Genomic DNA, 26,682 nt, shown 5'->3' on the forward strand with positions numbered 1-26,682 from the left:
GAAGGTGGGAAAGAAACAGAAGCTGAGAGACCATCAGCAGGAACGTAGAACAGCAGAAGCCACAGGCAAGAGAAACCATGGGTAGGCAGGAGCTGAGGTCAGTCTAGATGGAGTACTAGAAAGCAGAAACCAAGTGATATACCGAGGAGAGGATGCACTACTTGGTTGTGTAGGGACATGAACAGTAGAAAATTAGAAAACCCCTGTCGCTCTAGGGCAACAAGATAATCCAGTTCCTACAGTTGCTTTTCATCCTACATAACCCAGTTCCTGCTATGCATTCCATTCTCCTTGAGACTTGGCTCTTTGCAGTTTCCCATGAGGTGTGGTACACATCTCTATCTACATGTATCCATCAAGGAATCTCCATTTCTTCCTTGTAACCTGAGTCAGTCTCTCTTTCTTATAACCAAAAATGCCTATTAAATACAAAACGCCACATGGACTCAGCTGAACGATGACTTCTAACCTCTTCACAGCTCCACTGACATTGATGCTTCTGTTCTGGAAAATTCCAGGGCTCATCTCCCATTTGAAAAAATTGCTATGAACTTTTTATGTCCACAATGCTCTTATACCCTCCTTCACACACTTCTCACAGGACCTCTAGCCACCCATAACTAAAAGCCTTGATACTATTACTTCAACTACCACCTTATATTTGTACTCTTCCAGATTTTTCCAAGTGATTTCAAGTACATGATCTCTTTGGAACTTTGCAATAACCTTACGAGGTAACAATAATAATAATGATAATAATACCTAATATTGTACAGTGCTATGTAATTTACAGATGACTTTTGTATACATAATCTCATTTGATTAGATCCATTTAAGGGTACCGTGAAGTATTTTTCTCATTTTACAGAGGAGCAACCTGAAATTCAGTGACAGCAAAGAACCCATCCAGGTTCACACAACAAAGAATGGTTCCTCCTGGGATTTTCAGCCTCCGTGTCAGTGTGAAAATGTTTTGTGGTCATTTTTTCTACCGCAGGCGAACAGGAGCTCCTCTTAAATGTGCTCATATGGCACTGGAAGTGTCTAGTTTCTTGTCTCTCTGTATCAAGTCATAGATCCGTTAGGTTGACTGTGCACCATCTCATGTGACTGTGATCTGCCCACCCATCTGCCTCCCACTGCTGCAGCAACAGTCAGAATATGGCCATTTCACGAGGAAACTCATCTTTGTCTTCCACACATGCACCAATAACCCACTGATAATATGAGTTTAGCACATAGACCTGTTTCTTCCCGGTCACGGACTCTGATGCACACACATTCCATACCCAGGTTACCTGAGGCAAAGCCTTGCTCTAATTCAGAGGGCTTATTTTTAATACCACAAAACTGACACTGTTAGAGTCATGAATCAAACCAGCCTGCTGTAAATACTGGACCCTTTCAACTCGTGGGACAGAATGTTGTGATCATTTTGGCTTAAGAGAGAGACTCAAAACATAAGTTATTGTTCATTTTCATCTATAACAAATGTGGTGGCTCTGACAGCACATGAAGCTCAGAGCTCCTTATCAGTCCTCAAATAAGACCTTGACATTCAGTATCTCCTGGTTCTGTCATCTGAAAGCCAAGGCGGGGGGGGGGGGGGGTAAATTTTGTTTGCCCCAGTAGCTGTGGTTCCCAGGCACACAGAAGGTTTATGCCGTTTATAGTGGCAACTGTGGTGATTAAAGCAGCACTGTACATGTAATAAAAGTAATCAATATATGGACCAGTGTGAGCTGGATTGTGGCGGGCTCCTCCAGAGTGCCCCAGCTCTGAGAGAGAGGCATTTGGGTACAAGTCAGCAACTCCGTGACACATGAACTCCACACTATCAGTCAAGGCTTTCCGGCTGGTACCAGACATAGCCTCAGATTCTTCAAGACAGTCCTCTCGGCACCTACTTGCCAGCTCAGACCTGACTAAAAGATGACTGTCATTTGCCATTTAAAAGGTGATGATCCCTAGCACACAAGGCTGCCCAGAATTGATCTCAGCCCCACAACAACTGGGTCCAGCTACGTGGTTCCACTCTAATTAGGCTGCATGTCCGGCACGGTGAAGGTGATGACTCAAAATATGTCTGTTACCCTATATTATGAATGTGCACTGGAACATAGCCCTGTTCATATCGGGAACTCATACCCCGATAATGCAGGATTGTGGTTCCCCCAAAATACCACGTGGTTGCACTCTTCTCTGCTTTTACACACCCTATTCCCTGTGCCCGGAATGTCCTTTTTCTTGTAGGTAACTTATAAACTCCTCCTGATCTTTTCAAGATTTCCAGATTAATTATCATCAGGACTAGATAAAACCCCTAGAGAAACCTGTGTACCAGGAGACAAACACCAGTGTTTGTAGCAGAAAATAGCCAGTGGGAGTGGGTACATTGTGGTATATTCATACAGTGGGATACTACATGACAGTGGAAACAAACGAATTAGAGGTATCCTTAACATTAATGAAGCTTATCATCAGTGTGGAGTGGAAGAGGCCAAGGCACAAAATAATATGATTTTCTTTGTAAAATTCAGAGCAGGCAAAACCAAACTGTAGTATTTAAGGATATATAGGGGGTCACACTGTAAAGAAAAGGACAGCTGTGGTCACCCTAAAAGCCAGAACAGAGAAGCCTCCACAGAGAGCTGAGAAGGCTGGGGGAAACACAAGGGCCTCTGGGTTGTGATGATGTGCCATTCCTCGCAATGGATCGAGGCGACTTCATCTTCATTCTTTGTTAGGCTGTACATTAATATTTTATGCACTTTTCTGTAAGTATGCTATATTTAATAATTTTTTAAAGAGATAAAAGGAAAAAAAATGAGCACAGAAATTCCTGGTTAAGAAATGTCATTAAAAAAATGCAGACATTGTCTTCCTGGTGAAAGGAAGACGTCCATTTCAAAGGGCAGAAGGGCCCCTCATGAAGTCATTTATTAGTAGGGAAGCTCCCTGCATCAATACAAAACTTGCTGCTTTAGTAGAATGGCGACAAAAATACCCTTCCTCTGGTATACCATTTTATACTGTCACATAAAATATATGTTTACGGAAAATAAGTTGCTCCAGTATTTTTTTTTTTGAAAATGCTAAATTCTTGCTTTGTCTTGTCTGCCTGGAGCAGGGCCTTCAGGAATGTGGTTCACAGTGCCTGTATTCTCCTTCCTGGGATCATCCCTTCTCCAGAGGCAGATTTTAAAGCTGTTTCTGTAATCCAGCTTTGCCTGGCATGAGGACCATATACGATTTTTTTATTTTTTCTAAATCGGGAGGACTTCATAAACTTCCTTGATGTTGGGGAGGCAGAGAGGTGCATCAGAGGTAATTACACCCTGCCTTCGTCAGTCCCCCCTGTGGCGGCAGTTGGATATGGTCCCCTTCTTCGTTTCCTGTCCTAAAGTGGCGTGCACCGCTGCTCTGGGTACTCAACAGCAGCCGGGGCCCTCCACAGGCAGCTGCTCCGTGAGGCTGTGTGAAATGAGTCTAGTAGCCCTGGCGCCCCAGCACATCAGTTCTAGGGGCTGTGAAACCTCCCGGAGTACTGGTAGAAATGACATGCTCAGAGCTGGAGATGTGCTTTGGGCCACTTCTTTCGTAAGCACCAGAGATCAGCAGTTGATGGGGAAGCTCAAGTTGGGTGGGGCGGGGACTGATATAATCAGCTGAGTGGCTTGAAATTTTGCCCGTGAACCTAAAAGCCTGAACCAAAGGAGGGAGCAAGGGAGATGTCGGTCAGTACCAGGACTTCTCTGAAATCTTGATGAAAAATCTAACCACAGAGCAAGTGCATTACTCTGGCTAGAGTTGGCAGGATGCCTAAAATAAGGGGCAGGGTGCTGAGAGCAGGGGCAATGGGGTGAGGTTTGGCTTGGTTTTGTTTTCATTTCTGGAAGATTTTACTTAAGTTATTAGATGTTATAATGTCATATTGAGGAAGAAGGATTTTGTAAAAAGAGAAAGGAATCTGCTGGAAAAACAAAGAGAGACAGGGATATACAGAGAGTGAGAATCCAAGAGATCCAGAACCCAGAGGAAAACAGAGATGGAGAGAGGTGCTGGAAGCAGAGATAGACTGAGAGAGAGACAGCAGGAGGCAGGGGACAGGAACTTTCCTTGCCTTTGTTCATCTCTTTAAGTTGGGATGTCAAAATGGAACTCTTTGTGCCTCTCCAGATTAGTGCTGTACTTAAACCCATTTAATTACTATGATGGATTGCATATTTGCCACCGAAAGCCTTGTTCTCACTCGCCCTAACTACTAACGGGCTGTAAACATGGCCTTTAAAAAAGGAAGGTTTGATGTGGATTTGTGTTCACCTATGTTAATGGCAGGCAGGCGGTAGATCAGCTGCTGTGTACCAGTGACTCAGTGCATTGCCCTGGCCTGGCCCAGTTCAGCTGGACAGAGGGCACTCACCTGACTGCGTGCAAATCTAGGCTTTTCTCATCCAAAGAATCATCTCCAGGAAAAGGGAGCATTTACAGCAGGGGCAGAAAGAGCTCCGGTTATTGTTTCATGCGCAGTTGAGTCCTAGGGGACTCTTTCAGGCGATGAGCAGCTTCGGCTGCAAATAACTAAACAGCTGTAAAGGGAAGGAGCTGAGGAGGTAGGGAATGAATGAGCTCTGAGCAGTAAGAGTTACAGCATAATTAACTTCCAGACGGTCTCATCGATGATACAGCAGGGCTGTACAACCCAACCCAGAGCTTCCGCCCCAGATAGAATTAAAGTTTAATTCAGTGTCAAAGGGGCATTAGAAAAAAAGCCCAGCACAGGACAAGAGGGAGCAATCAAGGCATTTCACTGAGAAAGGGTCATGCAGTGGCCACTCCCTCCTGCACAGATTGCCCAGTGGGCGGGTTTGAAGGTGAGACTCTTCGAGTGTCTGAAAGAGACCAAAGGAAGTCTGAGTCTGGGCCTTTTGGGAAAGAAAATGAAATATCCGCCTGATGCCTGGAGAAGCTATTTGTTTTGACTACTGCTCTTGCTATTTTCCTTAAGGTTAGAGCCCACAGGACTGAAAAACCAGTGCCCTGAACCAAGAAAAAGTTTTCTCTTCCAGCAGCTGGGAAGCCCTGTGTTTTTGGCCCCCACTTGCCACCTTGGTGTTCCACGCTCAGGACAGGGAGACTGGGATCACTGGCTTATCTAGTGTATTTAATGCCCCAGGCAGATCATTGTTAACATCCCCCAACTATTCAACAAAATCATTTTCATCAAAATCTTGAAATAAAATTAAAAATAGCATGGCCAGAAAAGCCAGTGAAAATTTCAGAGGCAGTGAAAATGTTCCTTTACACTTTGTATGTATAATTTGCCAGTAAAAAAAGAAAACGTGCATAAAAGGAAAAAAGCACTTTCTATTCAAGAATTTTATCTCCAACTTACAGTTTGAACTTTGATCCTTTCTTTACAAAACACTATATTATTTTCTGTAAAGAATCATCCAGTAACTTCTAAGTAAATTTTAATAAAATCAAAATGTCTGCAAAAAGTACAAGTCAGATAACTATGAAATGATATCATTGTGGTGACATTTTATTTACGGGATTCATTCTTTCATTTAAAAACAATCATAATTGTAAAAGAAGAGCACACATTCAGTAAGATGTTTCACATATGAACTAAAATTTACACTTAACAACAACATGCTACCCCAGGTTTACTAATGTCATTGTTTCACATTTCAAACAGAGATAAATACTCAAAATGCTCACAAAGAATGACAGAAAGGATGTAACCCAAATTCCGTTTCTTTATCTTTTGCAATGATTGTTTACCTCAAATCTAGTGTTTAAATGCAGGAATGTGCCGTACAATGGCGTCGGGGAAACAGTCCCCGTGTGACGTAAGCTCGAATGATTCCAAACCTTTATGAACTTGTTCATGAAATAAAAGCGTGTAGCTTATTCCCACAAAACTAGGAATTCTCTGAATTCACTTTCATATAAAATACAATGTGTATTGAAGGAAACATAATAAAAATGTGCTGATTTGAAGCTTACACATAGCACTGAAACCCAACAATAACCACAGCTATTGCTTCAAATTTAGATCATTAAAAACTGTTTCCAGGGAAGATATGTTATCATGACATTATTTAGAATCAGGAGCACATGGTGGTAATGAAAAGCAAATCTCATTTTAGCTGGTTTTATAATCGTTTTTAAATTCTTCAGGCATTTACACCCCGTTGCTGGCATCGGGGTGGACCTCTTGCACGGCCCCACCCTTATATGCCTCTGCCATGACTCCATGGCCCCATGACCCATGACCCCAGCCTCGGGGATCATCTCAGTGGGGGCAGCTCCAGGCATCTGCAATAATACATGACCAGAGTAAGGAGGAAAGGTAGCGGGCAGGAGTCACATTATGGAGGCGATGCTCTGTGTGAAGCCCACCACCAGGCATTTCCACTCACAATGGCTCCTTCCTGCTTCCCAACAACTGTTCACACGAGGGGTTCTGATCCCAGTATCTGGAAATGAAAAACAGACAACATGAAGCTCAGTGGCTTGCTCATGGCACAAATGGCAGAAAATGGATTAGAACCCAGATGAGGCTAGGGACAAGGCTCAGGTTACCTCCTGAAGGTGAGCACCATAGATTCTGTGGCACCCCTAAGGACATGACTTAGAATTCCCTGACCATGCACAGATGCAGAGAAGACATGCTCAGGGTCCCACTGCTCTAGTTAGAATAAACTCACCTCTCCTGCGCTCTCTCCCGAATTTAAGGAAGTCACGCTTGAACATCATTGAACCACTAAACCTATGCCAGCAAAGGGCTTCCATTTGATTCAAGGAGGTAGAGAAAATTTATCCAAATTTCTGGATCTCCTTTTTTCTTTTCTTCTTGTCTCTTCTCTTTTCTTTCCTTCTTCCTTTCTTTCTTCCTCATTGTTTCTCTCCACCTCTATCTTTCTCTCTTTCCTTTTTTCTTACTTTTTTAAATGTACTTCCTCACCAAGCTCTGTATCTTGGGTAAAACTGCTGGAGCTATCATATTAAGTTCCAGAGAATTTCTCACTGGGGACCTTGCATGTTACACATAGCTCCAAAGAGCTGATGGACTCAGTGTTGAGTTGGCATCTAGCAGTCTCTGCTACAAGACAGGTGCTGGCTCCCAACCTAATAGCTTTATTACTAACGCTTAGGGGAACATCCTGCATCTCTTTCTTCTTCCTCCTACATTAAAAAATGATAATCTAGCTCTCCATAAGTCCTGAGGATGGCTGAGGTCTTGCCTATTGGTTAGTATTGATTAGTATTCCTTTATAGCTGGCATAATATTCTCCCTAGAGGGTGCATCTTTCAATTTCCAAAATCAGGTCACAGAAAGCTTTGGATCACAGGAGTCTAAGAGTTGACAAAAATGAACCTGTAATCATAGTCTCTCTTCTCCTTTCCACTTCCAGGGAGCGCTATTTTGTCTCCTATTGTCTTACTCTTGAGTCTGACCAGGAGCAACAAATAAAACACGGGCCACCTCAGACTTCTGGGAGAAGGGCTCCTCTCCACTCACTAAAAGGACAAGGATGGTCTAGTGGGAGAGTACACGGGGCCTGGCACAGGGCAGAGCCTTCCCTGAGCTTTGTCTCCTCCGGAGGCACACCCTTGAGAGATTTCATAGCAAAGAGACAGGTGAGTAAGGAATGGGGAGAGTAATGGAGGGCTTCCTCTCCATCCATATACCAGAAGGATGGGTGTTGTACCATTATTTTCCTCTTTACTGGCTTACCTATTCAAAACGCATTGGGGTCACCTGGGTGGCTCAGATGGTTAAGCATCTGCCTTCGGCTCAGGTCATGATCCCAGGGTCCTGGGATCGAGCCATGCATCGGGCTCCCTCCTTGGCGGGGAGCCTGCTTCTCCCTTTTCCTCTACTATTCCCCCTGCTTGTGCTCTCTCTGTCAAATAAATAAATAAAATCTTTAAAACAAAACCAAAACGTATTGGAGGGAAGCAAACATCTTCAGAATAACGAAAGCATATCAGGTCGGATTAGGTTCAACTGCATAGAGCAGAAGCCCAAATAAGTGACATCAATATACACGTTTATTTTCCACAAGTAAAAGAGATCCTGAAGTGGGCAGCCCAAGGGGCTGTAATGGCAGCTCCATGGTCATCAGGGACCCAGACACTTTCTACCTTTCTTTGCCATCAGACTTAGCACATGCCTTGCATCTTCAAGGTGACCTCATGATTCAAGATGGCTGTCGGAATGCCAGCCACCATCTTTACTTTCTGAGACAGAAAAGGGAGGTTAGAAAAAGGGCAAAAGGAAACCACTCCCAGCTGAGGCAGCATTCTTAAACATTTCTAGAAGCCCAATCAACAACTCCTACTCACAGGAGACGAGGAAATTTATCTCTTTATCTAGGCACATCACATCCAGAAAAAATTCAAAGCTCTACTGGTGAGGAGGAGAAGGGGAGACTCAGTGTTGAGTTGGCATCTAGCAGTCTCTGCTACAAGCCAGGTGCTAGCTCCCAACCTAATAGCTTTGTATACATTACCCTGCTTCTTCCTCAAAACACCTCTACCAGACTTATGCCAGCAGAGTCAGGGAAGTCTTAGGAATTATCAAGCCAACAACCCAATTTTATTTTAATGAACATGGGAATAGAGCTTTGGCATTTATAGAACTTCCCACAAATATCATTTATTTCTCAAAAACACCCCCCCCCCCCCCGCCGAGGTAAAAACTATTAACTTGATTTTTCAGAGGAGGAAATGAAGATCTTGAAAGATTTAAGTGATGGGCTCAAAGTCATGTAGCTAATTAGAGGGACATCGGTACTAGCACTCAGATCTCTGATACCTGGGCCCATATTTTTCCATGTCTTTTTAAACAGAAATTTAAAGTACAGAAAAGTTCAGAGAATATTACAAATGTTTAGCCACAACTCAGAATTAACAAATGTTGAATTTTTGTCATTTTGCTTGAGAATTTTTTTTAGATTAAAAAAAAAAATTAGCTGAAATCCATTTTGTACCCCGAGGGCTCCCCAGAGATGATCAATATCAATTTGGTGGGTATCCTCCTGGTGCATACCTTTCCATTTTAACTTCGGATATGCATCCATAAGTGAGTTGTTTTTGCAGGGTTTCACCAACATGTTTTTTGAGCTCTATTAGGTTAATGCATAAAGTTCAGTCATTTTAATTGCTATGTGATATTCTGTTATATAAACATACAGTGCATTCTATTTATTCATTTCCATTTTCCTACTATAGATATTTAGTGCTTACTCAATAAGCATATGGGGAAGTGTTCTAGGAGTTTTTATGTATTAGCTTCCTTAATCTTCATAACAAATCCATGTGGAAGGGTTGTTATAACCCCTGCTGTACACAATGACGAAACTAAAGGAACAGACAAGGAATTTGCCCCAGGTTTCAGAGCCAATAAGCAACAGATCCAGAATTCAACTCCAGAGGAGTTGAATCCAGAGCCCCTACCCTTGTCTTCTAGTCTACATTACTTGAGCCTACTGCTCAGGCATCTTTACCAGTACAGCCATCCCTGTTGTCCCCAGAGCCCTGCCATCCCCTGGTAGGACTCTGCTTGAGTCTCTGGCCAGCATGTGTTCTGACTGATTGGTGCCAGCACCTACTTTATGGCTAAGTATTTTGAAAAGCATGCCCATTCTTAATTGGCTAGACACTTAGGTTGTTTTCAATTCTTCACCCCTACAAACAAGAGAACCTAGAAATAGACATGCTGAGTCATAGATTATATGCATCGAAGGTTTTACTAAAAACTACTGATTGCTCTTGATCATTGGTTATACTAATGAACTAATAAACTATATTAATACACTAATGTAATTTGTGTATTCTTCATGAATATTATATACATTCAGTCTTCTTAATTTTGCCAGATTGTTGCATGTGAAGTGGTATCTCCTTGTCTTTGTTTGCATTTTGCTGATTACTTATAAGGTAGAGAAGGTTTTTTTTTATAAGTTTATTAGCCATTTAGATTTGGTCTGATTTGAATTACCTTTCTCTTCTCTTTGCTCATTTTTAAAGTAGCTTCTATTTTAAGTATTTTCTTTTTAAAAATATGGTTTAGACATTCATCTTCTGGCCATTATATCCGGTACAGATTCTCCACACCACTTCTTACCTCTGGGCCCATCTCTGTCTTCTGTCGTATAGTTTTTAATTCAATATAGTCAACTCTATACATCTTTTTCTTTATTAAGATACACTTTTGCTACTTTAAAGAAACCCTTCTCACTTTTGAGGTAGTGAAGAAATTCTGTTTTCTTCTAATTGTTTTATAACTATGTTTCTTGAATTTATTTTTCTGTATGGTATGAGGAAGGAATCTAGTTGAACTTTTTTCTACTTGGAAATCATTCCAACACCATTAATTTATTAAGTTACCTTTTCCCCACTGACTTTTGAGTACCACTTCTAGCATAAATGACCAATGTCTGTATATACACAATCTGTTTCTCAGTTTTCTATACTATTTCACTAACCAATTTCTCTATTCTCAACTTCCTTTCAGTTTAATTCTCTGGCTTAAAAATATTGCATGACTGAGACTAATACATTCTATCTACTCTTGTAATTTTTATGGTCCTGATGCTGAACACAAGCCTAAAAATTTGGAAAGTGCCTTACAGTTCTTTAGGAAGGTAGGCTAGAAGGCATATGGTCTCTTTGGTTTCCCATGTTGGAGATTCCACTTGCCCTTCTGAAGGATCTAGGTATTTGGGAGTACAGAAGAAGGAAAAGTAAATTCTAAGGGTAGTGAGTAAAAAGGAATGAGTCTTGATTTCTGCATCCTCAGAGATACCCCACTGTTGATACCATCCTCTAACATCTTCCAAGTAAATCTCAGTGACCACACATCATTCATAATTATCATTCTCATTAATTTAGGTTGACCAGATATCCCAGTTTTTGAAAGGACAAATATATAAAGAAGACTGGGAAAAAAAAATCATTTCCAGAGCTTAAAGAACAAATTTTTAAATTGCATTGCTTTTTGTAAATGACTATCCAAATTACATAATGATCTGTAGCTTATTTTCCAGGGCTCGGCTGTCTGTATATATTTATAGTATATAATTTGACTTGGGAAAAGTTCCCCTCTAGCACAGTTACAAACACTGTAGACAGAATGTGAGGATGGATCGATGTCCTGCACACAACACTGAAGTAAAAAGAGTCGAAAAGAAATAGATCCTGCGTGGCAATCCCAAGACTGGCTATAGCAGCATCTCTCCTCTGCCTGAGAAACCCGACTCAGGCCTGGGGTGGGGAGCGGAGGTGGGAGTGGGAGGGAACTGGCATCTCATGGAGCCCAGCGCTCAGCCATCACCTCAACCCAACCATAATGGTCAAAAATACGAACATATTCTTAGTTAATGTTAAGATCAGAGGCAGGCCTGATAAAAACGTTTTTAAACTCAAACCACCAGCTTTATTTTTCATATTCTATAAACCACAAAGTACCTGATCTGTAGAATTTTAAAGCTCCTGCAAAAGACTCCTGCATGGTAGCTTCAAGAATAAGCCATAGTCCAACCAGAATATTGTTTTGAATACTAGAATATATTTTTCCAGACAATTTGACTTTCATGGGCCAGTGGAAGGTTGTCGGGGGGGAGCGGGAAGAAGCAATTTCTAAAGATGTGCTAACTTTCTGGTTCTGCTGGTGAAGTTGCATAAGAAATGGCAGGATACTAACTGCATGAGCCAACATTTGAAATTCATTCTGTATTTTCTGATTATACCTCCCTCCACCCTCCCCCTCTTCCCTTTCCCACCTGTCTTTTCTCATATAAAATTCTGCCAAAGTGAAGAAAGATCATTTTTAATCATTTAAGGAAATTTGAGGATATTTCTGATTTGTAGCCTCTTATTTCTACAACTAAAATGATGTATTTCTCAGTTTAAATTTAAATTAAAAAAAAAACAACATTGTATACCCAAGGATATTTACCTTAAAAATTCTTTTTCTCCTGTATTAGAACTGACATGCCTCTTTTCATCTTTACCAAACAAAACAATTATTTTTAAAAAGGAGAATAATCCAGGCTACTCATTTGTTCAAAGCAAGAAGCTGAACAGAGAATGAAATGAGAACTCTGTCCCTGTCTTACAACTATATTGGAGACTCCCTGAGACATTGTTCTCTGGATCCCTGTCTGGGACCATGTTTTAGGTAAAGCTGTGTTTTAAAAAGATTCTCCTGCTTCATCCAGTAATGAACCATGTTGGACAGGGTCCAACACTAAAATGCCATGCATTGAATTATGCATAATAGTGGGTCATGTTTATGCAGGGCCCTACTGCAACTGTTCATAAATTTTTATTTCTTTTTATTCTGTTTCTTCACATGCAGACTCGACTGGCATGCTTACATCAATTATTCTGTTTTTCTTGCTTTGTTGTGGTTGTATGTTTTAATGAAAACCCTTCCTCCTGAAAGACATCCAGCTCCCTGCCAAACCTATGGAATCTATAGATTTTCTTCCTGGTACAGAAAATAAGAGCTCTGATTCAACTGGCCAACCAATACATTTGCTAAATGAGACTTTCCTCAAATGTCACTCTTTCATTCAACAGGTATTTACTGAGCACCTCGGGCTCCAGGCACCGTGCTTCTCTGTGAACATCACAGTGGAGGAAATGGCTGTACAGAGTCCCTGCCTATGTGGTGGGTACGATCCCATGGGGGAGACAGTGACAAGCAAATATCTAATCGCCCATGGTGTTAAGTCAGGGAATAGATAGATATAGAATAATGCATTGGAGAGGACTGCTCCTTTGCTAGAAAAGCTGAAGTAGACTTCTTGGAAGTGGGACATTTAAACCAAGTCCTAAAAGATGAGGAGGACCCACCATTCCCAAGGGAAGAGGGGGCGGGGGAAACCTGTTGGGAGAAGAACAGCAGATGAGAAGGTCCTGCAGAGTGCTTAGGCCATCTCTTCTGCCATCTCAGCTCCTCTACCCCCTGGCCAGCCTTGCAGGGCCAGTCCAGGCCTTCTGTCCTCAAGAAGGCTTCCTGCCCAGCCAGCACGCATGGTACTGTCTCCTCTTCGGCCTCCTCCAGCACTTCATCTGTTTCCCATGACTTCCCACTTAACCATATGCTGGGTTGTATTGTCCTCAGATGGTTCCTGTGGTTAAACTTGTCTCCTCAACAAGTTTTGTAAACCCACTGAGGACAGAGGGGGTGCGTCCCTTTGTACCCCACACCACGCCCGCCGCAGCACTGGAGCGGAACTGACGTGGGCTGCATTGAAATGAACTGGAGATGTCTGGCCTGGCGGGGCAGGTGAACAGCCGTGGCTAAGCTGCTTTTCTATCTGCATCTGCTCACATTAGACAAAATGCAAATAGATAGGCCCCATCTCTCTCTGTTCTGTTTAGCATTTATATGACACCTTTCAGCACAGAGAAATGAATAAGTGGAACCAGAAGTGGCTATTGCATGTGCTCATCCCCCAGCCCGGCTGCAGCCAGGCATCTGGTCCCCAGCTGCCCAGCACACACGCCCCTCCTCCCCAAAGGGGCAGGCTGCAGGCACCAGCGCTCTGCTTTCAGCAGCGCTCTTTCCACTGAGCCACACACTGTTGAAAGAATGCATTGTCTGGGCTAAAGGGAGAACGCGGGTAGCACATTACAAATCTGAGCTGTTAAGTGATAAATGAGCAATGAAAAGCATCCTGACATCATTAAGGTGTTCCCGAACATGCTCTCTGCTCAGCCTCGCCCCCATGCAACCGCATGAAGACAAAGTGGCTTGTAGGGTGACCAGAGCCCAGCTTAGGAGTCACCAAATTGGGTCATTCCGACCCCATGGGGTTTTTCTACATTCCGCCAGTTGGAAACACAGGCACTTTATAGAAACTGCTAGACTCGCAACCTTTTTGGAGGCATGGCTCTCCTCAACCGTATAAAAATGAACTTGCCTTTCCCCTGCTCATGGTATTCCCAGAGTTTGAAGCAGTCCTTCAGCACTACCTCCCACCTCCACATTCAGGAAGCCCTGGCCCAAGGCCCCAGGGCATGCACATCCGGACTGGCCACTCTGTAGAAGCCCCACCACATCCTCCTGCCCACCCCCCCCAATCCCCCCACCCCCGCCCAGGACCCAGCATGGACAGGCCAACCGGACAGACTGCCTGCTGGGTGACAAAACAGCTGATCTGACATTTATGAGATGAAATTTGCCAGGGCCCAAAAGTGCATCCCTTTAAAATCCTTTAAAGGGCATCTTAACCCCTGCAATGCCTCCTGGGGGGCTAAAAGCCACCACTGTACTCTGACTCACTAATGCTGTAGAATTCCGAGTTTCTAGAGGAGAACTCAATATTGGTTCGCAAAAGCAGGGTGGAGGAGGAGAGGGTCGATTTCATTTCTTCACGGCTCCACCACCCCTGATTTGCTTGCAGGAATTCCTGCCAGGGCCATTGGAGTAGAAAAAGGTACATAATTCTATAATAATGTATCGTTGACAATATGGGCAAAAAATGCTGGTTCCATCGCTTACTAGCTATGTGACTTTAGGCAACTCACTTGAGCATCCTGCCTTCCCTATCTGTAAACCAGGGGGAAATGGCACCGTCACATAAAATATGAGTAAAGAAGGATCAAACAATGCCAAAAGTTACATGTTGAGCACAGGGTCTGGCACATAGAAGGGGAACAGTCGATATTTACTGCTCATTGAGACCTACTCAACGTATCTTGCACGGGATTATGCACTTTATTTGGTCCTCTAATTTCATGGTACAACTCTCAAAGGTAAGGCCTGTATTTATAATCACTGTGCTATCCTTCTCACCTTGTTTCCCTATGAGAAATATTTTCATGTCAGTGGCTATTCCTGTCTGCAATTTTCCCTTGAAAAATTGCTCCAGGATGGGTACTTCCTAAGGGGAAGCTTTCTCCATTAGCTAGACAGGAGGGGAAGTGTAAGGGCAAGCCTTGACCCACCATTACCAAGAAATCAACTGTGGAAATGAGTCATCTTTCTCTCGCCACTGGGCTGGACTTGGTGATTAATGGGAGACATTTAAGATAATACACTTTCTTGTTCAAGTTTTGGAAATTAAACCTCTTAGGAATGTGAGCCCGGAGAATGAAGAAAAAAGAACGAAGTCAAACAATATTCTCTTTCTAGTTGCTTGCTTTTAAAAAACTCAGTGCCCTTCTGCCAAAATTTACAGAATCGCCTGTCCCTTGTCTGTGTCACATTGCTTTCCTTCTTTCCCTCCTCACCTCCGAAAGGACATTAGTTCCAGCCAAAATGGTTATCAGAGATCCCCAGCAGTTTCCAAGTTACCAAATGAGACAGAGGAACAATTGATTGTACTGGCACAGGCCAACAGTGGGAGATAAGGGGGTACCACGTGGGCCCAAACAGCTATTGTTGCTGCATTTTGGGTTGGGTTTTTGTTGTTCTTCCCCACCCCCCCCCCCCCCCCCCCCCCCCCAAAGCATGAATGCACAGGCTGTGCTGGCCTGAGCCCTTCAGATTCTTGGGAAAGGAAAGATACCTCAGCTGGAGTCTCTCCAAGGCCAGGCTCCTCCAGGCTCAGTCCATCCTTGCCACTCCGCAGGGCTAACCCACCTTATGAGAGGCGTGCCACCAAGAGCACCCTTTGGTCTCAAATGTCACCACCACAGTGAGGCCATCAGAGTGATCACGAATGACACTGATTGAGCACTTTCCCCGGGGTTAAAAGGGCTTCTGAGCCTTTCATTTAAATATCAAAAGAGAGGCCTTTCAAAGGGGACTTGAAATTTCTCCCTTACAAGGACGGGGAAGCAGAGACACTGCGAGCCTCCCCTTCAACGGTACAGCTGGTAAGTGGCAGAGCGAGAAACGGAGCCCAGGCCTTTGTCTCAGACCCTAACGATGTGGCTTGAGAAGGAGGAGAGAGCAAAGGGAGGCCCAGGAAGTGAGGAAACGGAAGGAGAGCAAGACCTGAACTGAAGGTGCCATACGGCGCGCCGCCCTGACATCGGCTCCAGTACGGAGGGCGTCCACGGTGAGCCGCACGCCGTCCCCCGACTTCTGCTCCGAGCGCAAGCCCTCTGGCCAGACGGCCCTCCTTACCCACGCGCTCTGGTGCCAAGCCCTCTGAAAGGCCACAGCCTTTACGTGACACAGACGCCGGAGTGTGTCAAGCCAACAGGAATCAACAAACACGCTGTGAAAATGGGGCGCGGGCCGCGGGGTCGCCCGTGCGAACGTTCACTCACCCACAGGCCCTTGCGCCGCGGCCGCCCGGCGGCAGCCCTGCCGACACCTGGCTGCTGCCGGCCTGCCAGACGGGGACGCGCCCATTGCCCTGCTTTTGCAGAGGAGGAAAGTGAGGCAGAGACAGGTTCACCAGTTCACCGACGGTTCAGAAACCAACCGTGTAGGTGGTCTGGGGTAAGGCCTGGGGCGGCGGCAGTCTACGTTCAAAGCACCGCCCCCGCGGTCCGCTGCGCTGCCGCGATCAAGAGCTACTTGACTGGGCGCCTGGGGGGCTCGGTGGGTTAAGCGTCTGCCTTCGGCTCAGGTCAGCATCCCGGCTTCCTGGGATCGAGACCCGCATCGGGCTCCCTGCTCTGCCGGGAAGCCTGCTTCTCCCTCGCCCTCTGCCCTGCTAGCGCTCTCTGTCTCTCTCCCAAATAAATAAATAAAATCTTAAAAAAAAAAACTACATGACCGAGCCAGCACAATGATCTTGTGAGCCTGTCAACACGTAAGGCCTTGTGTCCTGAGCTGTTCCCACAAAAGTTTTAAGTCTGTAATCAGAGCATGATTCCAGGAGTGATAAGGTCGAACAGGAACAAGATCTTATAATAACTGAGAATCTGTTCTTCAGTACTAGCCCCACGGGACGTATACAGAGTAGATACGCAGTACACATGGGCTTCTGACTCGGATTGTGCACAGCGATGGCACACTTCCATGTTCAAGGCAGGCTTTACATCAGTTCTTCCATTTATCCTATGAAGTCAGTATTACTATTCTTACTTCCATTCTATGGATGAGGAAACCCAGGCAGAGAAGAGGCTAGGGACACTCGGCTAGTCAATGGCAGAGCTTTGAATTGAACACAGCCTGACTCCAGAGCATGGTCTCATTTACTGTGATATCATAGGAGGGTGGGGGAAGGGGGGAGGGAGAGAGGGAGAAACCATAAACAGGGAGATGGAGAAAAACAAGAGAATTCCAAGATAAAGTAGTTTTCTAGGACTGCTCTATCCAAATACCATAGATTGGGTGGCTTAAACCACAGAAATTTATGTCTCACAGATCTGGAGACCGGAGGCCCAAGATCAAGGTCCTTTGACCTTGCAGGGTCAAAGTTGGCAGAGTCCTTTCTTCACAGGCTGTGAGGAAGAATCTCTTCCAGGCCTCTCACCCACTTCTGGCAGTGTGCTGGAAATCTTGGGCGTTCCTTGGCATGTGCAAACATCACCCTGATCTCCGCCTTTATCTTCCACATAGATGCCTTCCTGTGTGTGGGTCTGCCTCCAAACTTCCCCTTTTATAAGGCTACCAGTCATACTGGATTAGGGCCCCGCCCTTAAGAGCTTATTTTAACTGGATTACCTCTATAAAGACCCCATAGAAGAGCAAAATTTGCCACCCCCAACTGTGTGTCTTTGTCATGTGGACTATTTTATGCTGGTTATTTTTAAGAAACAAAAAGCTCAGAAAGAAACTTGGACTTTCCTCCTAACTGCTTGAAAGAATTTCGATGGAGTTGCTGCTCAGGAAGGGAGCTCTCACCAGAGATATAAGTACAGTACCATGTGAACAGGAGACAGGGAGGAACTGAGAAAAGTCTGTTTGTGAAAATTCCTCTCTAGATCCCATTGTTTCTGGATGGCCCAGCAAACATTTGGTTACCAAACATTTACTCTTTTTCATCTTCCTGTGGATTGTCTTCCTTCCCAAACCCCTACACCCCTCTCTCCCTAGCTCTGAATGGCATACCAGCCTCTGCCGGACTGCCTCTGGGCCTTATGTTCTAATGGAGACCCCGTACATACATAATGAAATTTTATTTTTCTCCTATTAATCTGTTTGATGTCCATTGCATTCTCGGACCTGCCAGGGAAACCCTGAAGGACAGAGAAAATTGTTTTCTTTTCCAACAACCCTATCTCCAAATAAAGGCACATTCTGAGGTACTGGCGGTTAGGACTTCAACATATGAATGTGGGCAGGGGGTGCACAGTTCAACCCATGACACAAGCTAAGGGCCACGTGGCATGTAGGCTAATAAGCCAGAACTCCACAGGAGTGGGGAGGGAGCCAATCCCTGAGGGATGAGACTCACCTCCCTGGAGAACAGCTTAGTGTCTCCAGATGAGAATGGGTCAAACTTCAGCAGAGGCCAGGGCAGGAAAGGGCAGGTTCAGGTTTTCTCTGGCACCAAGAAAGAGTGCTCTCGGATTGGTTACCAGCTTTTCCTGTCAGCGCCTCAGGCATTCCTTGCACAACCCTCTAATCAATGAAAGCCAATAAGGTTTAAAAAAAAAAACAAACCCTAAACAACAACAACAAAAAAACACATACAAAAAAAGAGTAACTTTTTAGGTTGTCTGTGAAAAGCCTCAAAAAATGTCAACAAGTGCTGAGTCAGGAAATTCTCCCCTAATAGCTTGTGTTGGAAACGTTTAACATTTCAGCTTTATCTCTTCTTTTCTTTCAGACAGCTCCTCAGAGGTATTCAAATGCAACAATACCCTCATTCAGAACTTCTGGCTCCTGGAGGACTGGGTCTGAGCCACCACACACCCTTAGGGAATCAGAGCAGTGTAGACCCTCGGGGAGCTGCTTTCCTTCAGCCCTTCTGAGCTGGGCAAGAGGAGGACCACATGTCTGATACACCAGTGCCTTGTTGCCATCTGGCCACCGAAGAGAGCGTCCCCTCTATAAGGACTGCTTAGCAGATGCACACCAAAAACTGAGGTATCATCTGTGGCAGTGGGCAAGAAATACCAGGGAACCTCCTCCATGGGCCTTTGGATGCCCCCCAGAGACTCACGGTCACCCTCACATCACAGGACAAGAGTTCAGCTAAGGAAGGACCTCAAGACTTATTTCAGCTTTCCTCACCCCTCAGTCTCCGTGTGGGGTCCCAGGCCACTCTGCTGTCACTGCCTCCCTGTGCCAATTGCCACCCCGTAATTGTGAGCTCCCTGAGCGCCTCCACGGTCCTCACTATTGTGTCTCCCCTAAGTGGGAACCAAACAAGCCAACGGGGACAGAAGCAGAAGTGGTGAGTAAAGGCCGGGAGAGAATATCCAGAGGGAATGGAAGTACGGCAATTTCATGTGGCCTAAGCTGGTTGCTGGCCTAATTAACGAGCTGGCCCTTCCTGAATGACCCACCATCTTTCTCGTCAAAGAAGCGAAGAGGCATTTTTTAATACAGAGCCATAAATAGCAAGGAAAATAGAGGCACATCGCCCTCCCACTAAACTCAGGCCCAAAGGTACAGTCTAGCATGGGTGGTTCAGTGGTAGAATTCTCGCCTGCCAAAGGTACAGTCTACTCCTGACAGCAGATTCACAAACTTCCAGGTTGGCACCCAGTGGGCCTTGGAAAGTTCATCCTTCCCAATAACTTGGATGGAATCAATGAGCCCACTGTTCTCAAGCGTGAGCTGAGAAATACTATGTACAAAACGAAAGAGGAGTCAGTACCAAAGGTAATCTTTGGCCACACAATCATCCTGCCAGAATAAGTACTACATCATCATACATTGATTAGGGTATTAATTATCCAAATACTGTGAGGTCATTATCCCCACATGTGAGATTTGAAGGAAGAAGTTGAGCCAGCCAACTTCTTCCCTTTGCCCCTTTCAGCGTGAGCATAAAACATCGCTGAAGACACAGCAGTGAGGGCCAGGCTCACCATCCAGACACAGACCTGAGAGCGCAGCCCAGCAGCCACTGAAGGAGCCACTCCAGGAAAGGCTGGGGAGACTGAGTCACAGGCATCACCCATGCAAAACTGAGAACTTTCACATTTCTCAGCCTGTGCCATGTTTTTACATTCGTTGCCTGGTAGAGGATGGGCAGGGAAATAAGTGTGTGCTGGGCACGTGCTCATGTACATTTCCTCACTCCAGGAGCAGGTACCATCATTCTCATCTTACGGATGACATTAAGAGAAGAGAAGTGACTTATACTCAAAGACTAGGTATCAAGTGAACATCCATTTTCCTTGCAAAAGGATGTTCAAGTCGGATTCAAAGCCAAGGCAAAGGGTAAGGAGCTTGGTGTTAGGGGATTGTGAGCCCAGAATCTCTGGCACAGAGCCAGCCCAGGGAACTTGTTGAGATACCGAAGGAAACCAGTTTATCCTTACCCCAGCTCAAGCTCTCTGAAGTCCCCTCCTCACCCCCGTACAGCATCCTGGGTTCACCTTAGAGCTTTCTGGGCTGCTTCCACCTATGGGAACAAGTCGCACGGTGGTACTTGACAGCTTTTCAGGTATTAAAAAAAAAGTCTTGTCTAAGTCAAAACTTCTCTCTCCCTCCAGATTGAAGCTTTTCTCTTCCTGTAGCTGCGGGCTGACTCCCCGTGGGTCAGAAATGGCAAGGGACAGGAGAATGTCCTTCCCCTTTTTTAACCACATCATTTTTCCTCCCCACTTCTGGGTCTTTCTGGGTCAGAGTAGAATGGGGGTGGGGGGGGCTACAAGGTGCTCAGGCGTTTCTGCTTGGTGGTACTGTCAGCAGTGATTTCTTGACTCTGAGTGTTCTCTGGGCCACAGGCTTTCAAATGGTATTTATGAGAACCCATCCAGGAGGCCTCCTCCCTACACACTTTGGGGCTCTGACTAAAGAACACTCCGGCCAAACTTTGAGGAGCACCCCAGCCCCTTCCTGGCCCCCAGCTTCCCATTTTTGTCCCACACCCTCACAGGAAGACCTCTGGCTCAGAGTCCCCTGAAGGCACAGATGTATCCATATGGCCCGAAGGAAGCTCACACATGCTGGCCACACCAAATGGCGGCTGAGCGGGCTGCCCACAGCCATCTTGTCTCCTTACTGTGCTTGCTTGCTGTCCTAGGTTATTTCAGCTAGCCTCCTGACTTCAGAGTACCCCAGGCAAGCTCCAGGCTTTCGGTTCATATCTCCCGCCCTCCCTGCCCCGCCCCAAACTTTCATGGGGAAGTACAAACCTCTCCCAGGGTGTTGGGTGAACCTCTGCTTTTCTGTAGCTCAAAGGCAGATAGGCAGAGGGCAAGGACCCATCCTCTCTTCCTGCAGGGCCCTGATCTCCTTGAGGCAGGCCCACCCCTAACACTGGAGGGCCCAAGGCAGGAGTCCAGATGGGGGCCCACATGCCAAATATCCAAATATTTAAAAGTTAGAACTCTAGCTAACAATACTAGCCTCCTACCTTGACAAATACACCTTCCTGATGGCCTGCAAAATCAGTGTGAATTTAGAATTCTCAGTCTCCTTAGAATTTATTTATTTATTTATTTATAAGATTATTTGTTTATTTATTTGACAGAGAGAGAAAGTACAAGCAGGAAGAGTGGCAGGCAGAGGGAGAGGGAGAAGCAGACTTCCCGCCGAGCAAGGAGCCCGATGCAGGGCTCAATCCCAGGACCCTGGGATCATGACCTGGGCTGAAGGCAGATGCTTAACCGACTGAGCCACCCAGGTGCCCCTCAGTCTCCTTAGAATTTAAATCTATGAGACATGTTCCTCCCATCCTCAGACCCTGCCCCTGGCCAACAGCCTGCTCTGCTTCTCTTCCTACCCTCACCTCCATCCTTCACCAGAACAGTCTCAAGCACATGCATGCGGACACTCAGGCTGCACATCCAGGATCAGCCCCCATCCCCCCCCCAAAAAAAATGCTGCCCCATGGCCATGCTCAGGCTCAGGGCTGAGCACAGTCCACCTTGGCTCAGTGGACCCCAACAGGCCCTGAAAGGCATTCTGGGAGAAGTGGATACCTGGAATGTGGTGGGGAGGGGCTCCAGGAGGACATGTCTCCTAATGCAGCAGATCGCCTGCTCCGTGAGGAGTATGCTGGAGGAATTCCTGAGATACTCTCTCTAAAACGGAGAGGTCAGGGCAGGGACCCCACGTTAGGGTGGTTCCAACGAGCTTTTCTCAGCCTTCCCTCACCAGACTGGAGGGCACACCATGGGAAGGGGAGGGCAAAGACCACAGCCCTATCCCCCAAGGCCTTCAGCCCACTCCTCAAGGACTCCCCTTTCTATGAACCTGCTCGTGGGGACTGCATGGGATGGTGCAGGCGAAGGGCAAAAGGCCCCTCTGGCCACCTCTGATAAAAGCCTGGAGGGAGCTGTTCTTTTTTTTTTTTTTTTTAAGATTTTATTTATTTATTTATTTGAGAGAGAGAGAGAATGAGAGATGGAGAGCACGAGAGGGAAGAGGGTCACAGGGAGAAGCAGACTCCCTGCTGAGCAGGGAGCCCGATGTGGGACTCGATCCCGGGACTCCAGGATCATGACCTGAGCCGAAGGCAGTCTAACCAACTAAGCCACCCAGGCGCCCGGAGGGAGCTGTTCTGCAGCAACTTGGCTGCTTTCATCAGACGATAGAGACCACTTTTTGCCTCCTCTCCTCGGCGTTAGGGCTTTAGCCACAGTCCTGAGGCAGCCAGCTCCATCAGGTTACCGAATAGACAGGCACATAGTACTAATGTGACATGGATTTTCAGTTAAGCAGGAGTGTTTTGCACGCCCACATTTTAACACTGTGTGAGGTGGGGAAAGAAAGAAAGCATGGTTCACAGATGGGCAGCTTGAAAACCAGACTCTATTCTGTGACAGAAATAGATTTATGGAAATGTGTCTACAGTGAAGAAGGAGACATCAAGTCCCTGCTAAAGGAAACTCCGCAAAGACTCTGGGAGAGAAATCTACTGTTTCTTTCAACTCGAAGAGCCTGGTGATGTCCCGAGGCCCCCAGTTGGAAGATCACTGCCGTCACATCGCAACACTCCTTAGAACTACCGTCCCCCACCCTGGAATGTCCTCACTTCCTCCTAGTGACATCACTTCCGCCCAGTCCCCAGCCTCCCTGGCCCCTTCTTCCCATAAGAAGCAGCAGCCCTCTTCTTCCTCCATAGCTGGGACCACCTGGCCTGACTCAATCCCACTCTGGTCTCTGGTCAAGAGGGAGTTAAGGACATTAGCCTAGTACCTCAGCACACAGGCGGGCACAGAGAAAATAGAACTTATCAGGAATCGGAGCACCCGGATTTCAGTTCTTATCCGGCTACTTATTATTGTAAGCTTTTTAGATGTCAGTGAATATTCGAGGCTTCATCTGGAAATTGGGGCTATGAAGAATATCTGCTTGCCTACTTCAGTATAAGTTGGACGAAATAATGGTATCACTTGGAAACTCTAAGTTCTGAATTATTAGTGGTGTAAGATAGGGCTTTGGGTAGGAGTATGGTGGTCTTTGTCTCTTTGAACCATGGCTCTGCCTAAACTGGCAGACCAAATAATGACAAGAATCTCGTAGGGAAGGAGACATCTGTCATCCTGCTGATGGCCTACTACTACCGGCCCCTCCCAGCAGAACCATGTTCCTGATGATTGCCACACTGACCACAACAGACACAGTGTTGTCCTAATCTACACCTGGCAAACATCCCTGAGAGAGCCCACTCCCTGGGCTCCCCTCACGCTTCCTGCAACATCCATTCCAGTCTAACCTGACATCGAGTTCTGTCCAAGTCCTCTGAGTGGGCACTGGTGTCATTGCTCCCTCCCAGGGGGGCAGGTCCTTTTGGCCAATTCCTTCCTGAGCACTCCAGCCTTGCGCTGGCCTTGGCTCTCTCACCCCTTCCAAGTCAGCATGGAACAATTTGTTTACCCATTTCTGTCACTCCATTTATGACACCCACCCACCAAAGTAGCTGGGCTCACCTCTAGACCACTCAGTACCATGACATTTAAATAGGATACTCCAGGGCATGGCCAAGAGAGGACTCAGTTTTGTAATTTGCTAGCAGTGTGAACTCTGCACATCCCTTAACCCTATGTATTCCTGTGATATTAAGGGAATTTGCTGTGCTTGCTGCATGGATTTATCCTCAGGTTCAAATAAGGTGTATGTGAAAATGAGTTGATAGATGATAGTATGTAACATGTAATAATAATTCTGGTGACAGCTCCTCACACTGCTTCTGTATTCTCTTCCCCTGCCTGCAGAGACTGTGGACCTTTCAGCTCAAATACACCCAGCCCCTCTCGGCCACCCCACTCAAAGCACAAGAAGTCATGGGTTCTCCCCCATGAGATGGTGCGGTGGACCCCGTGCTGCCCCCACTCTCCCGGGTAGGACGCGGGCAGTCTCAGCCTCTTGTGACACCCTACCAAGGCCAGCCGAGAATGGGGTGATCTCAGGGGTGGGCCCTGGTGACTGGTCCCACACACCTGGTCGCACCCTAGCCGCCCTACTTGTGAGCAGTTGGACCCATGGCAGGGCCTCCCACCAGCCAGGCAGAGCGCCTCCTCCACCTCATGTCCACCCCTGTTCTGCCTCCAGGGGGGCAGGTGGAAAACAAGTCCATGAGGACAGGCCGAGCCCCCACCCAGAGCAGCAGGTACTGTATATAGATGAGGGAGCAGAGCCTAGACGGCCCTTCATTCCTCTCCCATAAGGCTGTAACGGGCCATGCCTAGGGGAAATTCCCAAGGACACTGCCGTTTCTGTGTGGACAACCCCTGGCAGGAAGGAAACTTTGGAAGGTTCCAACTTGATGCTTCTGGACTCTGGGCTGTTTTTGCTTATTCTCATCTTTCCCACACAAGAAAAGGGGATGCTGGGCCAGCTCTGAAGATCTGGCCTGATTGCGGTGTAAAGAGGTTTATTCCCAACTACAGGAGCGCCAATGGTGCTGGAGGGGCTGAGGACAGAGGATGGAACCGTTTATGGTTCGAGAAAACCCAGAGGGCCGCAACAATCAAGATTAGACTGGGCAGCTGTGCTGCAGAGATGGGCGGGCAGGAGGGGGACCTGCCTTGGCGGCCACCATGATCCCGAGTTTAAAATTTTTACAGACATTTGCCTTTACTCCACAAAGTAGCTTCAGGGAGAGGAGGAGTGAGAGTTTAGTAAGTCTCTCCTTGCCAATCTTTATTTCCTCCTCGCAAACCACCCCCACTGCTGCCCACCATGCCGAGAAGAGCCGCCCGTGTCGCCTGGGACCAAGCGGTGGTTCACGAGAAGCAGCTGGAGCGCGGGCCCTAGCTGACGCTGGCTTCACGTAAAGAACCTTGGGAGGTATTTAAGGGGGGAGCCAATGGCCTGACTCCCGGGCCAAGGGCAGGGGCGGGCTGTGCTGCGCTGGAAGGAGCGGCTGGAGGGAGGGGAGCGCAACCAGGCAGAGCTCCGGAAAATGCGAATTAGGCCTGGAAGAGCGTGAAGGAAAGGACCACAGCACACAAGCAGAGAAAGTGAAGAGCCTGCCCTCAGAGGAGGAACAGAGTGGGGGGGGGGGAGGAAGAGTAGGTGACGGGGAGAGGAAGAAAGGGCTAGAAAGGAGGAAGAGAAAAAGGAGAAAGGCTTGGGGGGAGAGGAATTATAAAGAAAGGTGACGTTAAGAGGGACACGTGAGGAAGCGAGAAATCCCCAAATGATAAACGGCTGAACCCTATGAAAGGCTTTCCTTGTGCAAGTTAAAACTAAAACTCCCTGTCCAAAACGTGGAATCACACGTTGACAAAGTTCCTACTGCGACCCCCAAAACGGGGGTGGTCTGCACCGCCTTAAATTGTGCCCCTAGAGGCCTCGAGTGCCTCACTTCATTCCTGGCTTGGGCCCCCATACCCCAGGGCCCTGCGCCCTGTCTGCGTTAGAATTTCCAGGGAAACTTGTTAAAAGCACCTATACCCGGGCTCCTGCTTGGGGCCGTTTAATCCGACTCTGGGGAAGGGCCTCGGGCAGGGTTTAAAAGCGGCCCCAGGTGATTCTACTGTGTTGTGGCAGTCTAAAATGAGAAATAGAACTTGCGACGGTTGGCTCTAGGAAGGTAAAGGGGGCTTTCTGGCCTTCACAGGTAATCTTGTTCTAAGGGAAAATGCGCTGAGCTCTTAACTCCAGCTGTCAGGCGCACAGCAGCCCCCACCCACGCGCTACAAAGCGCACTCAGCCGGGGGCGGGGACCGAGAGCTTACTCCCCACCCTCTCCCCACCCCGCCTGGGACCCCACTAGCAGGCCATTCAGTCCTGTGGGGGAAACCTCTCATAACTTGCTTACAAGTTAGGGGCTTTTATTCGAGTTGGGCTCAAGCTGAGCAAACAGGGGGAAGAAAACGTGTCAATAACCGGGAAGGAGCTCGATAAGAAACGGCAGGGTCTTCTAGCTAATAAATAAGACACATGCCTGGAAACGAAGTTGAAATGTGGCTCAACAATTCCATACTCAGAAACCTGCCGAGCCAAAATGTCAGGAAAGCTCGTTCTTGGAGCTGCGTTGACGTGTGTCAGAGCCGCCAGACCGACGGAGATCATCCCAATCAAGCAAATACCGCCGTTTCTCCCGGGGAAGCAGCAAGGGGCCCGAGCGTGCGCGCTAAATTCTGCAACCTGGGAGGCACCCCCCGCAAGAGATTTCTCGGGAACCTTCTGGGGCCCGGGCCCCCCACTGCAGGGGTAGGTCCCAGTCCCACTTC

General features: G+C 46.7%; 1 long non-coding RNA gene across 2 annotated transcripts in view; it reads right to left on the reverse strand.

The window, feature by feature from the left end:
• Positions 1-5,543: 5,543 nt before the first annotated feature.
• The window catches only part of LOC113929480, a 134,350-nt gene continuing 113,211 nt past the window's right edge, over positions 5,544-26,682 (reverse strand). For both annotated transcript variants that reach the window (XR_003522208.1, XR_004820104.1), the window contains exon 3: positions 5,544-6,485. This is a non-coding gene — a long non-coding RNA (uncharacterized LOC113929480). The remainder of the gene's footprint in view (positions 6,486-26,682) is intronic.

This window comes from Zalophus californianus, chromosome 5 (genome assembly GCF_009762305.2).
Source record: "Zalophus californianus isolate mZalCal1 chromosome 5, mZalCal1.pri.v2, whole genome shotgun sequence".
NCBI classification, from domain to species: Eukaryota; Metazoa; Chordata; class Mammalia; order Carnivora; family Otariidae; genus Zalophus; species Zalophus californianus.